Genomic DNA, 16,880 nt, shown 5'->3' with positions numbered 1-16,880 from the left:
ATTGTGGGCATCACTGACTCGTGGCTGAAAGAAGATTTTAGTTGTGAGCTCAACATTGAAGGGTACACATTGTATTAAAAGGTCAGGCAGGTAGGCAGAGGGGGTAGTGTAGCTCTGTTGGTGAAAATGAAATCAAATCATTAGAAAGAGATGATAGGAAGGTATAGCATCATTGTGGGTAGAGTTAGGAAACTACAAGGGTAAAAAGAAGAGTTATATACAGGCCTCCAAACAGTAGCAAAGATATGGTCAACAAATTGCATTGGGAAATAGAAAATGCATGTCAAAATGCATGCAATGTTACAACAGTCATGGGGGATTTCAATATGTAGGGAGGTTGGGAAAATCATTTTGGTGCTGGATCCCATGAAGGGGAGTTAGTAGAATGCCAAGGAGATAACTTTTTAGAGCAGCTTGTGGGTGAGTCCTCTAGAGGATCAGTTATTTTGATTAGGCTGTTGTGCAATAATCAGAATTTATTAGAGAGTTTAAGCTAAAGAACTTTTGAGGCCAGTGATCATAATATGATAGAATTCACCCAAGAGAAGCTAAAGTCAGCTGTATCAGGGAATTACAGGGGCGTGAGAGAAGAGCTGGCTGTAATTGATTAGAAGGGAACACTAGCAGGGATGATGACAGAGCAGCAATGGCTGGAATTTTTGGGAGAAATTTGAAAGGCGCAGGGTAGATACATCCCAAAGAAGAAGTAATATTCTAATGGCAGGATGGCGCAACGGTGGCTGACGAGGGAGGTCAAAGCCAACATAAAAGCTGAAGAGGGGCCATATAATAGAGCAAAGATTAGTGGGAACAGAGGATTGGGAAGTTTTTTTTCATGATTTTTTATTGCAACACCAACAAATTACATTCAATACAACCAGTTGCCAATTACATTTTGACTGTTTAACCCAGCCACCCCCCAACCCTTATCGCCATCCCCCCTCCACCCCTCTCTCTCCCTGCCACCAACTAACTGAATAGTAGTGCATACACAGACAAAGCATTCCTATTTTAACAGAAGATCTTTTAAGTTAGATATCAAATTTGTCCACATTGTGTTTGGTCGTGCAACATTTACTCTTGCTGATGATAGTTCCGGGTAGGAAATGTCCAAAAAGCTCTGAAGCCAGTGAGTACTTGAAATATCATGGGAGGTTTCCAACGCTGGACTACGATCTTCTTAGCTGCAGTCAGGCCTGCCAGCCAGATTTTGCGTGTTTTTTCTGTAAGGGAAAGGTGGGAGTCATCATTTAGAAGATGTACAGTGGGGTCCATTGGTAATTGTACCTTCGTTAGTTCCGTAAGAGTACTGATAACCTTCTCCCACAAACCAAAAACCCCTGGACATTCCCATACAACATGTATAAAAGAACCAATGGTTCCGTGGGAGCAAAATGAGCAATATGGGTTAGGAACCAGTCCCGTTTGATGTCTAATTCTTGGAGTTAGATAGGCTCTATGACAAAATTTCAAGTGTATATACCGATGATTTGTGTTTTTCAAAGCACCGGCAGCATTATCCCAAATCACATCCCAGTCTAAGTCTTGTCCCAATTCAGATATGTCCCTATCCCAGGCTTTCATTCCTGATGTGGGCATATATTTCTGGAAGTTTAATTTATCATAGATATATGACACTATCTGTCTTGGAGCACCCTGTATCCAACTTAAAATAGGATGGTCCTTTAAATCTGACCCCCAGGGAATCCCGTAGGCTTTACAAGCAGATCTTACTCTAAAGTAGGAGAAAAGAGAGTGTTTATCAATATGATATCAAGGCACCAGTTCTTGAAAGCTAAGGATAGTATTTGCCCCATTAATATCTTGAAAAGTAGTAATGCCTTTATCCTCCCAAGTTCTGTTAGTGAATGGTTTCCCTCCCAGATAGAAAATGATTATTGTTCCATAATGGGGATGATTTGCACCATACACTTTTAAATTTTAGGAATTTTTCTGCTGTTCTACTTGTAGCATATGGGTTAAAATTGGACTGTAATACGAATCACATTTTTTGGTAGTCATACCTATAAGGAAAAAGTTCTTCAACCTTATTGGTGCTATTAGCTCTTGTTCTATATTTTTCCATGACAAAACTTTATCCTCCTCCATCCAATAGCTAAGACGTTTTAATACAAATGCCCAGTGATACAGTTTAAAATTTGGACATGCCAATCCACCATCCGACTTTTTGAATTGTAGAGCTGACCACTTTATATTGGGTCGTTTACCATTCCAAACATAGCATCGTAGTAAGGAGTCCAGTTTTTGCCAATATCCTGCTGGAGGTGCAAGTGGGATCATTGAGCTGATAAAATTAATGCGGGGTAAGATGTTCATTTTAATGACCGATATACGGGCTGGGACTGATGTCTCCATCTATTAATATCTACTTCTATTTTTTTCAAAATTAAAGAGTAGTTTTTTTAGCCACAGATGATAGGGAAGTATTAACTTCAATACCCAAGTAGAGTACCTCATTTGTAACATTAATCTGGGGAGGGAGAGACACCTTACTTTTATCTGTACTAATCAGCATCAGTGCTGATTTTGAGAGATTAACTTTGTAACCTGAAAGAAATCCAAATTGCTCCAGTGTTTTTAAAATATAGGGGAGAGTTTGTTGAACATTTGCCATATAAACTAGTGTATCGTCCGCGTAAAGTGATATCAAGTGTAATGTTGTACCTATTGTAATAGGGGAGATCTGAGGAGAGTTTCTAATTAAATGTGCAAATGGTTCAGTAGATATAGTAAAAATTAAAGGAGACAGAGGGTCCCCTTGTCGTGTGCCCCGTCCTATGTCGAATAACCCTGAGAAACCTCCTCCCGCACATACCTGGGATGGATTAGCATACAGTGTTTGAATCATATTGATAAAGTTATTGCCGAACTTAAATTCTTTTAGAATTCTCCGAAGATATGGCCATTCAAGGCGATCAAATGCTTTTTCAGCATCTAGAAATAGCAGGCCACAGGCAGGATTGGGAAGCTTTTAAAAGCCAAACGGGCAACTAAAAATGTCATAAAGAAGGAAAAGAAATAATACAAAGATCAAGTCAAGTCACTTTTATTGTCATTTCGACCATAACTGCTAGTGCAGTTCATAGTAAAAATGAGACAACGTTTTTCAGGACCATGGTGTTACATGACACAGTACAAAAACTAGACTGAACTACGTAAAAAAAACACAGAGAAAGCTACACTAGACTACAGACCTACACAGAACTACATAAAGTGCACAAAAACAGTGCCGGCATTACAATAAATAATAAACAGGACAATAGATAAACTACCCAATAATATTAAAGAGGGTACAAAAAGTTTCTTCAGATATATAAAGTATAAAAGAGAGGTGAGAGTAATTATCGGACCTCTGGAAAATGATGCTGAACAGGAGCAAAGAGGGACAAGGAAATGGCGGGTGAACTGATTAAGTATTTTGCATCAATTTTCACCGTGGAAGACACTAGCAGTGTGCAGAAGTTCAAGAGAATCAGGGGGAAGCAGTGTGTGAAGTTGCCATGTGTGGGAAACTGAAAGGTCTGATGGTAGATAAGTCACTTGGACCAGATGTTCTACACTCCAGACTTGATGGACCAAATGGCCTAACTCTGCTCCTGCATCTCATGGTCTTATACTGCTGCTGTCTTCCACAATGGAGAATGATACAAAATACTTAATGTTCATTCACCATTTCCTTAACCCCATTACTACCTCTCCAGCATCAGTTTCCAGTCGTCCAATATCTACTCTCGCTTCTCTTTCACTCTTTATATATCTATAAAAACTTTTGATATCCTTTTTGATATTATTGGCTAGCATACCATAATATTTCATCTTCTCTCCCTTGTGGGTTTTTAGTTGCCTTCTGTTGGTGTTTCAATTTTCCCAATCCACCAAGTTCCCACTAATCTTGCTCTATTATATGCCCTCTCTTTTGTTTTCATGTTGGCTTTGATTTCCCTTGCCAGCCATGGTTGTGTCATCCTTCCTTTAGAATGGCTATATATAGCCTAAGCCTTCCAAATTGCTCTTAGAAACTCCAGCCATTGCTGCTCTGCTATCATCCTGCAGGTGTCACCTTCCAATCAGCTTTGGCCAGCTCCTTTCTCATGCCTCTGCAATTCCTTCTACTCCATTGTAATATGGATACATTTGACTTTAACTTCTCCCTCTCAAATTGCAGGGTGAATTCCACCATATTATGAACACTGTCTCCTAAGGGTTCCTTTATCTTAAGCTCCCTAATCAAATCTGGTTCAATACAAAACACCTGGTCCAGGGTAGCTGATCCCCTCGTGGGCTCAACCACAAGCTTCTCTAAAAAGCCATCCTGCAGGCATTCTACAAATTGGGATCTGGCACCAACCTGATTTTCCCACTCTATGTTTTGCATATAAAGCAGAGAAGAATAGCCTGTATAAGGGGGTGTGGAGAAAGAGCTGGCAAGCTATAGGTGGACATTCCAATGTAGCCCCAAAACCTGGTTCCAGTTCCAGCCACCATGAACCTCTCCCCTAATGGTTCCCATTGTCACCTCTTTTATTTATCAGTGTCCAGCTCTGATAGTCCTTTGTGTCCCTCCAGAGCTGTTTCCAATCTTCACTCTCTCCTTACCCCAATTTACCCCATCTGTCTCCGCATAATTTATTTTAGTTTCGGGGGGAGGGAATCAGATACATATGGGACACTTAAGAGGCTTTTAGATAGGGACATGGATGATAGAAGAATGGAGGCCTACGTGGGAGGGAAGGGTTAGATTGATCTTGAAGTAGGTTAATGGTTGGCACAACCTTGTGGGCCAAAGGGCCTAACCTGTGCTGTACAATGTTCTCTCTCTTTGCCTGCCTCCATCTATCATTCACCCTCCACTGTCTCCCAACTCACCCTGCTCTCCCCCCCCCCCCCACCCCGATCTACATAACCTGCCTGCTGTACATCCCAACTTACCCAACCCCATTCTGACACCTCACCTCTCCACTCTGGGTTCCAATGCAGGGCTTTGGCCCAAAGTATTGACACCTCCTTTCCTCCCACAGATGCTGATGTCTTCTGGCTGAATTGACGGCATTAGGCACACAGTTTTAGTCCTTTAACCTAAGAAAAAGATATAGTAGCATTGGGTGAGGCCCAGTGGAGATTCACCAGGCTAATTCCTGGGATGAGCAGGTTGTCCGACCAAGGATGGTTTGGGTCTGTAATGGTCGAAATTTTGGAGAATGAGGGGTGAGATACATCAGATCCTGAGGGGGACTTAGAGGGTAAATGTTGAAATGTTTTCACTAATGACAGAGTTTTGAATGACGAGCATTTTTGCAACACAAGGGGATTGGCGAAGAAATTTCTTTCCACAGAGGGTGATGAATCAGAAACACTCTGCCCCAGTGGATTATGAGGACCAGTAGTATTTAAGGTGGAGAGGGATACTTTTTAAACATTAAGAACTGGCACAGGAGTTGGGGCCAGCATGGATCAGCCATGAGCACCATTGCCAGGGCAGGTTTGAGGGGATGAGAGATCGGCTCCTGCTCCTATTTTCTTGTGTGATCTCGTGTTTCTCATCTGCCGAACAGAATACCATCTCTCAGCCCAAGTTCCACCAGTTCCAATCTCTCCCTGCCCACAACTTGTGCCATGTCTAGGCCACACTAACATATTGGCCTCTTTATATCCAACTACTATCCTTCCAATACTTCTAGTAGCTAGTCTGTGGTTGATGATCCAAATCTGAGAAGTCATATCGCAAAGCTTTATCTCATTGACAAAATCTTGATGGGTATCATTACCACTGAGGGTTTATCAGTCATTGGTCAGACCTCACTGAGTATTTTGAACAGTTGTGGGCTCCTTATCTAAGAAAGGATAAGACCATGAAACATAGGAGCAGAATTAGGCCATTTGGCCCATCATGTCTGCTCCACGATTTCAGCATGGCTGATCCATTTCCCTCTCAGCCCCAATCTCCTGCCTTCTCCCCATATTGCTTTGTCAAGAATCTAACAACCTTAGGTAAACGCAGTGATTCAACCTCCAAAGCCGCCTGTGGCAACAAATTCCATAGTTCACCATTTTCTGGCTAAAGAAATTCCACCTCATCTCCATTCTAAATGGACCTCCCTCTATTCTGAGGCTGTGGTCTCTGGTCTTAGACACCCCAACCATTGAAAACATCCTCTCCACATCCACTCTATCAAACCTTTCAACATTCGACAGGTTTCAATGAGATCCTTGTTCTTCGGAATTCCAGTGAGTAGGGTCCCAGAGCCCGCTCGGATGACAAGCCGTTCAATCCCGGAATCATTCTCGTTAACCTCATTTGAACCCTCTCCAGTGTCAGCACATCCTTTCTTGGAAAAGGGGCCCAAAACTGCTCACAATAATCCAAGTGAGGCCTCACCAGTGACTTATAAAGTTTCAAAATTACATCCTTGCTTTTATATTCTAGTCCTCTCAAAATGAATGCTAACATTGTATCTGCCTTCCTCACCACCGACTCAACCTGCAAATTGACCTTTAGGGAATCCTGCATGAGGACTCCCTTTGTACCTCAATGTTCTCTCCTTTTAAAAGAAGTCTACACTTTCATTCCTTCTACCAAAGTGCATGACAATGCACTGCCTGACACTATATTCCATCTGCCAATTCTTTGCCCATTCTTCTAATCTGCCCAAGTCTTTCTGTAGCCTCTCTACTTAGTCAACACTACCTGCCCCTCCAGCTCACGGACAAGAGAAAATCTGCAGATGCTGGAAATCCAAGTAACACACACAAGATGCTGGAGGAACTCAGCAGGTCAGGCAGCATCTATGGAAAAGAGTAGTCAATGTTTTGGGCCGAGACCCTTCAGCAGGACTGGAGGAAAAAGGCTGAGGATTAGGTTTAAAAGGTGGGAGAGGGGAGGGAAAAACACGTGATAGGTGAAACCTGAAGGGGGAGAATCTCACTGATATACAGGAGGCTACACCGGGAGCACCGGACACAGTAAATGACCCCAACAGACTCACAGATGAAGTGTCACCTCACCTGCAAGGACTGTTTGGGGCCCTGTGGGTGGAGGTGTAGGGGCAGGTGCAGCACTTGTTCTGCTTGCAAGGATAAGTGCCAGGAGGGAGATCAGTGGGGACGGACGAATGGGCAAGGGAGTCATGTAGGGAGTGATCCCAACGGAAAGCAGAAAGTGAGAGAGGTGGGAGGGAAAGATGTGCTTGTTAATTCTTCAAAGGATGCCATCAGGTTTGTCAGATGATATTTTCCCTTAAGGAAACCATGCCAGCATGCCAGAAGTTGGAGAGAGTCGGGGGCAAAAGGGAATGCAGTGGCCATTACTAGGGATAATGTGCTTGGGAAACTGAAAGGTCTGAAGATAGCTAAGTTACCTGGGCCAGATGGACTACACCACCAGAGTTCTGAATTAGAGAGCTGACGAGATTGCAGAGGCATTAGTAATGATCTTTCAGGACTCATTAGATTCTGGAATGGTTCCAGAGGACTGGAACATTTCAAATGCCACTCTTCAAGAAGGGAGACAGGCAGGGGAAAGAAATTATAGCCCAGTTAGACTGACTTTAGTGGTCGGGTAGGCGTTGGATTCCATTATTAAGGATGAGGTTTCCGGTTACATGGAGACACATGATGAAATAGGCCAAAGTCCTTCAGGGAAAATCTTGTCTGACAAATCTGTTGGAATTTTTTGAAGAAATAACAAGCAGCACAGACAAAGGAGAATTGGTGGATGTTCTGTACTTGGATTTTCAGAAAGTCTTTGACAAGGTACCACACACATGAGGCTACTTAACAAGAGCCCATGGTATTACAGGAAAGATGCTAACATAGCTGAGTGGCTAGAGGCAAAGAGTGAGAATAAAGGAAGCCTCTTCTGGTTGGCTGCCAGTAACTAGTGGTGTTCCTCAGGGGTCTGTGTTGGGACTACTTTTTACGTCGTATGTCAATGATTTAGTTGAAGGAATTGATAACTTTGTGGCCAAGTTTGCGAATGATATGAAGATAGGTGGAGGGACAGTTAGTGTTGAGAAAGCAGGGAGGCTGCAGAAAGACATGGACAGATTAGGAGAATAGGCAAGAAAGTGGCAGATGGAATTCAGTGTCGGGAAGTGTACGGTCATGCACTTTGGTAGAAGGAATAAAAGCACAAAGTATTTTCTAAGTGGGGAGAAAATTCAAAAATCCAAGGTACAAAATTTGTCAATCTGGCCAGAACAGAGGATGCTGGGAATGGCGAGGGTGGAGTGCCACGGGAAGGGGGTGGGGCAGGTGGCAGAGTACCAAGGACATAGTTTGTTTGGTTTATTGATCATTACAGAATGTCTCTCTGGTGCTTACTGTTCCTTCCCCTTTTCCCAACCATGATTCCCCTCTCCCTGCCCCCTTCCCACTCTCAGTCCACAATAGAGACCCATATCAGAATCAGATTTATCATCACCCACACGTCATGAAATTTGCTTTTTTTTGTGACAGCAGTACAGTGCAATACATAAAATTACCAAAGTACTGTGCAATCTTCTTAGGCAGCCTAGCTACATATACAGTATGAGCCTAAGACTGTTGCACAGAACTGTATTCATTTTAATATATTCTTATTGTAACTTATTATAATTTTGATGTCTTCTACTGTACTGCTACCACAAAACAACAAATTTTATGCTGTAGGTTAGTGATAATAAACGTGAATGTGATTCTGAACTAAGTATTCATTCTGCCATTCATTCACAGAGAATGCAGCAAGTGCTGAGGATCACTGCAGAGTCTCAGAGTGCCCCATGAGCCACAGGAGTACTTAGCCACCAGTGATAGCGGAGTAAAAGAAACAGAAAATGCTGGGAACACTCAGACGGTTGGACTGCACCCGAGGGAAGAGGAACAGGAGTTAACGTTGCAGGGCTCTCCAGTGCTGGGGAAAAGATAACTAAGTGTGGGAAGGGTCGATATTGGGCATAGCTTATTCCACCTGCTTAATACAGCAGAGTGGATCAGAGAAAGACAAATCAACAGGAGTGTCATAAAGGATGTGGTCACATTCACACTGAAGACCAAGGCGTGGACTAACACAGCAGAGTGTGCACAACTTGACAAAAGGATTGCTCCCTCTCTCGAGATAACGGAATGTAATACCAATGAGAAAGGAGTTGCAACCAGTTTAACAATATTATGTCCCAGGGAAGTGGGGATGGGTAGTCAGTCACTTAGAGCGTAGAACAGTACAGCACAGAAACAGGTCATTCGGCCCACAATGTTATGCTGAACCAGCTAGAGAGCAAATCAAAAACATCCAAACACTAATCCCTCCTACCTACACCTTGTCCAGATCCTATAAGACTCTAATATATTTGCCTCTACCACCATACTAGGCATCCATGACTCTCTGAGTAAAAAACTTACCCCTCACATCCTCCTTGAACCTACCCCTCTCACCATCAATGCATGTTATCTGGTATCTGACATTTCAACCCTGGGAAACAGATACTCTCTGTTCACTCTATCTAGGCCTCTCATAATCTTGTAAACCTCTATCAGATCTTCCCTCAGCCTCTGAAGCAGCAGAGAAAACAACCCAGGTTTATCCAGCCTCCCGTGATCGTACATTCCCTCTAAACCGGGCCTTAATAAATAAGGCTCAAGGATTTAAAGTGAGCATTGAGAACTTTCTCTTGGACCAAAGATCTTGGAAGATGCAAATGTCTTAGCTGATGAACATTTGACATGGCTTCTTGAATGTAATGATAGCAATGTACTTTCAGAATGTAATGATAGTGGCGTACTTTCAAAATGTAATGATAGTGGTGTACTTTCAGAATGTAATGATAGTGGCGTACTTTCAGAATGTAATGATAGTGGTGTACTTTCAGAATGTAATGATAGTGGCGTACTTTCAAAATGTAATGATAGTGGCGTACTTTCAGAATGTAATGATAGAGATGTACTTTCACTGCAGCCTGGGCTTTGACAGAAAAGACTTGAGAAGAGGAATAATGAATGAAGTGTGCAACCTCACTACATCAGACAAATTCAATTCATTTTGGATTGGGTGGTTCCCAAGAAAATCCTGCTGAGATCTGTCAGTTTTGTAAACACAGGGAAGTGGAAATCCTCAAGTGGACTGGCTGAATTTCAGTAAGCTGGAACAAACATATTTTTGTCTTGGAGGCTTCATGGAAAAGCAAAATCCACAGCAGAGTTAGCCATAGTCACACAGAATGCTTAAGGCAAGATCACAAATTCACGACCCTGAATAGAACATCCATCTTGTGCAGAGCTGCTAGCCACATGAACCTCTGATGTAATCCCTTGAGCTTCCAAGCCCAGGAGAGTTTATGTTTTGATGCACATCGTTGTTGTTGCGATGTATGCACTGTCCTAATGCAGAAGGACTGGGACACATTATGAGCAGAACCTGCAGCATTACAGCAGCAGGATCTGTGCCCAGAACAAGCAACCAAAGCCAGAATGTCATTGGAACTATCTGCTGTGTGCTCAGAACTGCACTCAGGCAAAGAGTAAAGCTATGAAAACAGTCTTCAAAGGCACACAGAGATAAGGCCATAGGAAGAACTTTAAAGGGATAAAGAAGCAGAGAAGCCAGAGAGGAACAAGATCCTGTGCAGAAACCGAAGTGTGTGGGTAAATTTCACAGTCCTGAAAGGGGGAAGGGGAATGCAATGAAGGCAGAACTTTTCCCAAAAGAGTCCAAAGGAATAAATGTGTCTGGAATGGGGGTTCACAAATCCTTTGATGAACATAAAAACATAGGAAATATGAGCAGGAGTCGGCCATCTGGCCCGTCAAGCCTGCTCCACCATCCAATAAGATCATGGCTGATCTGGCCATGGACTCATCTCCACCTATCTGCCTTTTCCCCATTATCTTTAATTCCCCTACTATGCAAAAATCCATTCAACCTTGTCTTATATATTGAGGTAGCCTCCACTGCTTCATTGGGCAGAAAATTCCACAGATTCACCACTTTCTGGGAAAACCAGTTCCTCCTCATCTTCATCCTAAATCTCCCCTAAATCTTGAAGCTATGATCTCTAGTTCTAGTCTCACCTACCAGTGGAAAGAACTTTTACCTGCCTCTTATTTTCTGTCCCTTTCATAATTTGAAATGCTTCGAGATCTCCTCTCACTCTTCTGAATTCCAGCAAGTACAGTCCCAGGTGACTCAAACTCTCCTCATAGTCTAATCCCCTCATCTCTGGTGAACCTCCTCTGCACTGCCTCCAAAGTCAGTATATCCTTCAAATATGGAGACTAGAACCGCACACAGTACTCCAGGTGCGGCCTCACCAGCACCCTGTACAGTTGCAGCATAAGCTCCCTGCTCTTGAATTCAATTCTTCTAGCAATGAAGGCCAACATTCCATTTGCCTTCTTGATAGCCTGCTGCACCAGCAAACCAACCTTTTGTGATTCATACACAAACACTCCCAAGTCCCTCTGCACAGCAGCAAGCAGCATCTTTTACCATTTAAATAATAATCTGCTCTTTCATTTATCCTTCCAAAGTGGATGACCTCACATTTCCCAACATTGTACTCCATCTGCCAGACCCTTGCCCACTCTATATCTCTCTGCAGACTCTCCGTATCTTCTGCACAATTTGCTTTTTCACTCAGTTTAGTATCATCAGCAAACTTAGATACACTACACTCGGTCCCCTCTTCCAGATGCCCTGGCCGATCAGGAAACTATAAACTTCCACCTTAACTATACCTATCTGTGACAGAGCATTCCACAGATCTACTGCTCTCTAGCTAAAAAAAATCCTCCTTACCTCTGTTCTAAAGAGTCACTCCCGTTAGAGTACTTCTACTCTTGCAGTTTTAGCTCTGCCCGCAATGATCCATCTTCCGATCCTATGTCACCTCTCTCCAAGGATTTGATTTCATTTTTTGCCAACAGAGCCACCCCACCCCCTCTGCCTACTTTCAATACCATGTGTATCCTTGGACATTAAGCTCCCGGCTATAATCTTCTTTCAGCCAAATTCAGTGATGCCCACATCATACCTGCCAGTCTCTAACTGTGCTACAAGTTCATTTACCTTATTCCGTGTACCGCGAGCATCCAAATAAAACGCCTTCAGTCCTGTATTCCGGCTTTTCAATTTTGTCCACCTTTTACACTGCATCTCATCCCCTTGGCTGCAATTTTGCTCTACCATCTGCCTGTCCTTACCAGCAGTCCCACTACACACTGCCTGTTTGTAAACCAACTACCCATCCTCAGCCCTATCACTCCAGTTCCCAATCCCTAGCCAAACTAGTTTAAACCCTCTTGAACAGTCCTAGCAAACCTGCTCATAAGGATATTGCTTCCCCCTTGGGTTCAGGTGTAAATCATCCCTTTCGTACAGGTCCCCAGAGGAAATCCCAGTGATCTATAAATCTGAAACTCTGCCCCCTGTAGCAGTTCCTTAGCCATGCACTCACCTGGCAAATCATCCTATTCATGCCCTCACTGGCATGTAGCACAGGCGGCAATCCAGAGATTGCTACCCTGGAGGGCTTATTTTTCAGCTTTCTACCTAGCTCCCTAAAACCCCTCATCAGGACCTCCTCACCTTTCCTAGCCATGTCACTGGTGCCAATACGTACCAGGTCTTCTGGTGCTCACCTTCCCCCTTTAGAGTCCTGTGGACCCAATCCAAGAGATCCCTGGCACCTGGGAGGCAACGTATCATCCGATGTCTCAATCGTGCCCACAGAATCTCATCCTTGTTCCTCTATGGAACCTTCTATCACTACTGCAGTCCTCTTCACCTCTGTTCTCTTCTGATCCACAGTGCCACGGTTGCTGCAGTTCCCCCTGGTGAGTTGTCCCTCTCAACAGTGTCCAATGTGAAATACTTATTATTGAGAAGAACAGCCACAGAGTTACTCTACACTGGCTGCCCGTTTCCTTTCCTTCTCCTGTCACCCAGTTACCTGCCTCCTGCAACTACCTTCCTGTGTCTCCCATCACCTCGTATGAGCTGGAAGTCATCGAGCTGCAGCTCCAGTTCTTTAACATGTTCTCTGAGGAGCTGCAGTCGGGGCACCTGGTGCGGGAGGCCGGGGGTCTCACACACAGAACAAATCAGAGCCCCTGGAGCCTCTGTCACTGTGTTAACTGTGCTCTAACAGACAAAGAATGAAAAAATACAGAGGAAGAAGAAACTTACTGGATACTTAACTCACCCAAGCCTGATGAGCCAAAGCCACTCTAACACCGGCCCACTCACACAGTGGCCGCTCCACTTGCTCCTGCCTTATTTTTACTTGACCTTTCTAATGAACCCTGTTCACTGATTGGGTGCAGAACAACTCCAGAACCTGCCACGAAGTGCTGCCTTTTATCAACTTCAGCAGCAGGCCTAACTGAAATCACTGCTGCTTGTTGTGCTCCCACCCACTGATTAGGCGCAGTACCACATCAGATTTGTCATGCAAGATTTTCCCTTAAGAAAACCATGCTGACTTTGGCCTAATTTGCCATGTGCCTCCAAGTACCCCAAAATCTCATCCTTAACAATTGACTCTAATAGCTTCCCAACCACTGATGGTCAGGCTAACTGGCCTGTAATTTCCTTTCTTCTGCCTCCTGCCTTTCTTGAAGAATGACATTTGCAACTTCCCAGTCTGCCAGAACCAAGTGATTCCTCAAAGATCATTACTAGACCCTCCACAATCCCCTCAGTTACCCCTTTCAGAGCACTGGGTTGTAGTCCATCAGAATCAGGTTTATTATCACCGGCATGTGTCGTGAAATTTGTCAACTTAGCAGCAGCAGTTCAATGCAATACATAATATAGAAGAAAAATAATAATAAATAAGTGCATTAATTACTGTATATGTATATTGAATAGATTAAAAATCGTGCAAAAACATAAATAATATATATTTTTAAAGTGAGGTAGTGTTCATGGGTTCAATGTCCATTCAGGAATCGGATGGCAGAGGGGAAGAAGCTGTTCCTGAATCGCTGAGTGTGTGCCTTCAGGCTCCTGTACCTCCTACCTGATGGTAACAGGTCCATGTAACTTATCTACCTTTGGACCTTTCAGTTTCCCAAGCACCATCTCCCTAGTAACGACAACTTTGTTCACCTCTGCACCCTGACACGCTCGGATGTGCTTAGTTGTTACTGGAACAAGTGGAGCAAGCAACAGCTTTATTGAGACACACAAACAGCCCTCGGTCAGGAAGGGGCCCAGGCACTGGTTAACCTCAGTTATTTGTTCAGGGGTTAATTTACAGTGTGCAGGAGCAGTGTTAATAGATCACCTTATGCTACAGACACAAGGGTGATGCTCAGTCAGGTGACAGCAGTGTTCAGCAGAGGTTCCACCTGCCTGTTTACACACTGTTACACTCTTCAAGTCAAACATGATTACACAGATGAAGGAATGATATGATTCAGTTACCTTGGGTAATCAGGGTAGTAAAAATACTCAGCAAGGTAATATTTAACCAGTGTCCAGGTTGGAACCAGGCAGCTGAACAAGAGGAGGTGTGTGTTGTGAAACCAGCTGCCCACCCGTTTCAGAATGGCGCTGTGCAGGGAGGAGAGGGCTAGGTGGGCCCGAGGATGACTATATCAATAAGGTAAAGATATCAGAAGTAAATTTGGGAACCGACGATCCCTCCTTGCACGGTCCCGGAAGGAGAAGCCGTCCAGTCGACGCCTCTCCAGGATTTCATCAGCCGCTGTCACACGCACAGTGAGCTCAGAAACACAGTATGCGCTGGACAGAGGCTAACCTGGATCCTGGATCGTCTCGGCTCCCAGGCTGAGGAGGGTAGTATCGATTCCATCCTGCAACTTCACATGCTGTTGTCCTTTAGATGTAACAACTCCCACTGTAGCAATCATCTCCATCAATCCCCTTGCCAAAAGACAAGTCCACTGATCTTGGCACAAGGTTTTTACTGAAAATTCACAGGCCATCTTAAAGGCTGCATTTCAACGAGTGGCTTTTGGAAATCCCACTGCACTACATTTCACTGGCTCTTCAATCTCAGAGAACTCTAATAAATATATAAATACCATTTCTCTTTTATAAGGCCATGTTGACTCTGCCTTTCCAAACACTATTATTCACATCTTGCTGGCAACAGGTTTAGTCTAACTGGTCTCTGGTTCTATTTTATTAATTACTGGGTCTTCGCTTCCAAGCACCAATATTTACTTTAGCTACTTGTTTGTTTTTTACGTACAATCTGTTTTATATTTCTTGCTGATTGAGACATATTCTATTCCCTTTGTCATGGTTTGTTCAGCTCTCCATTGCTAGTTTCTAAAATTCTTCCAGTCCACAGACCTTCTTTGGTAACACAATAATTTTATTTTAATCTGGCATCATCCTTAACCTCCCTACTTAACCATGGATTACTTTTCCTCATTAAAGTCTTATTTCGCAATTACATTTTATTAAATGCTCCCATTTGCTTGTTTTCTTTAGTCAGAGAGTGGTGAATCTGTGGAATTCTTTGCCACAGGCAGCTGTGGAGACCAAGTCTTTATGTATATTTAAGGCAGAGGTTGATAGATTCTCGATTGGCCAAGGCATGAAGAGATATGAGGAGAAGGCAGGAGATTGGATCAGCCATGATGAAATGGTGGAGCAGACTCAATGGGCTAAATGGACTTTGTTCCTGTGGTCTATGGTCTAAACTACCGTAACAAATATACCCCTCATACTTATGTAATTTCCTGTCCTTAAGTTTAACGCTTCTCTTTTGACTATCAGTTTGCCACTCTCAAACTGAATGTAAAAGACTACCACTCATATGACAATGAGATCACTAAATATCTCTGTCCTATTAGAAAGACCAGATTTGAAACAGCTTCTTCCAGGAACCAAAAAACAAGATAGAACCCCAACTGTGAAGTGTAATCATAAAACACCAGGGACACTCAGCAGGTCAGGCAGTATCTGTGGAGAGAGAAACACAGTTAACATTTCAGGTTGAAACTTTCATCTTAACAGTTCAGAATTATTCTAAAAAAAGTCTCAAATATATCCTATGAACTCAAAAACTACTTTTGATAACTTGATTTGTCTGATCTACATGAAGTTTAAAGTCACCCATGACTAAGCATGCTTTCATCACATTTAGATTGATACTCTGCCCAATAATACAGCTACCTTCAGAGTATTTATTTATTATTTAGAGACTGATAGAACTACTTTGCAATTTTTATTTTCACTCAAACTTATTTCCGGACCCTTTGTCACTTTCCTCTACCAATTTCCCTTTGTCCTTTATTCGCACAATGTCACGGAATATGGAATATTCTCCTGTTACTTTTGGTCACCTCTGCGCCATAATTTCATAATCACTGTTAGATCAAACCATTCATCTCAGTCTTTGGATTCATTCATATACAAGTGCTCCATGCATTCAGAATAAACACTTTATTATTGTTCCGTACTAAACCGGTTGTTATTGTACTGTTGCTTTCTGCTCTCTTCTGCCTATCTGCCCACTGTACACCATGCTATTACTTTAAAATAAAATCTTTACTGTTTTAAATTTCCTCCCACTTGACAACCCTTTCTAGCATCTAACTTAAAATTGTTATCTGGTACCAATGGTTACTTGACTTGTCCAGGTTCAACTCAACATCCCTATACAGCAGCTGTCTCTTTCCTCGGTACTGGGTAAATGCCTTATGAGAATAGGTTGAGTGGACTTGGAGCGACAGAGGATGAGAGGTGACCTGACAGAGGTGTATAAGATGATGAAAGGCATTGATCGTGTGGTTAGTCAGAGGCTTTTTCCCAGGGCTGAAATGGCTAACACAAGAGGGCACAGTTTTAAGGTGCTTGGGAGTAGGTACAGAGATGTCAGAGGTAAGTTTTTTACGCAGAGAGTGGTGAG

At 43.1% G+C, this 16,880-nt stretch overlaps 1 long non-coding RNA gene across 1 annotated transcript in view; it reads right to left on the bottom strand.

The window, feature by feature from the left end:
* Nucleotides 1-936: 936 nt before the first annotated feature.
* LOC140731956 (uncharacterized) overlaps nucleotides 937-16,880 on the bottom strand; it is a 30,074-nt gene continuing 14,130 nt past the window's right edge. The window contains exons 2-3 of the long non-coding RNA XR_012099951.1: nucleotides 4,974-5,097; nucleotides 937-1,223 (exon numbers count right to left, since the gene is read on the bottom strand). This is a non-coding gene — a long non-coding RNA (uncharacterized lncRNA). The remainder of the gene's footprint in view (nucleotides 1,224-4,973; nucleotides 5,098-16,880) is intronic.

The sequence above is a fragment of the Hemitrygon akajei genome, chromosome 8 (genome assembly GCF_048418815.1).
Source record: "Hemitrygon akajei chromosome 8, sHemAka1.3, whole genome shotgun sequence".
Classification (NCBI taxonomy): Eukaryota; Metazoa; Chordata; class Chondrichthyes; order Myliobatiformes; family Dasyatidae; genus Hemitrygon; species Hemitrygon akajei.
Note: the sequence above shows the minus strand (reverse complement) of the source record. Positions and strands in the feature narration are given on the sequence as shown.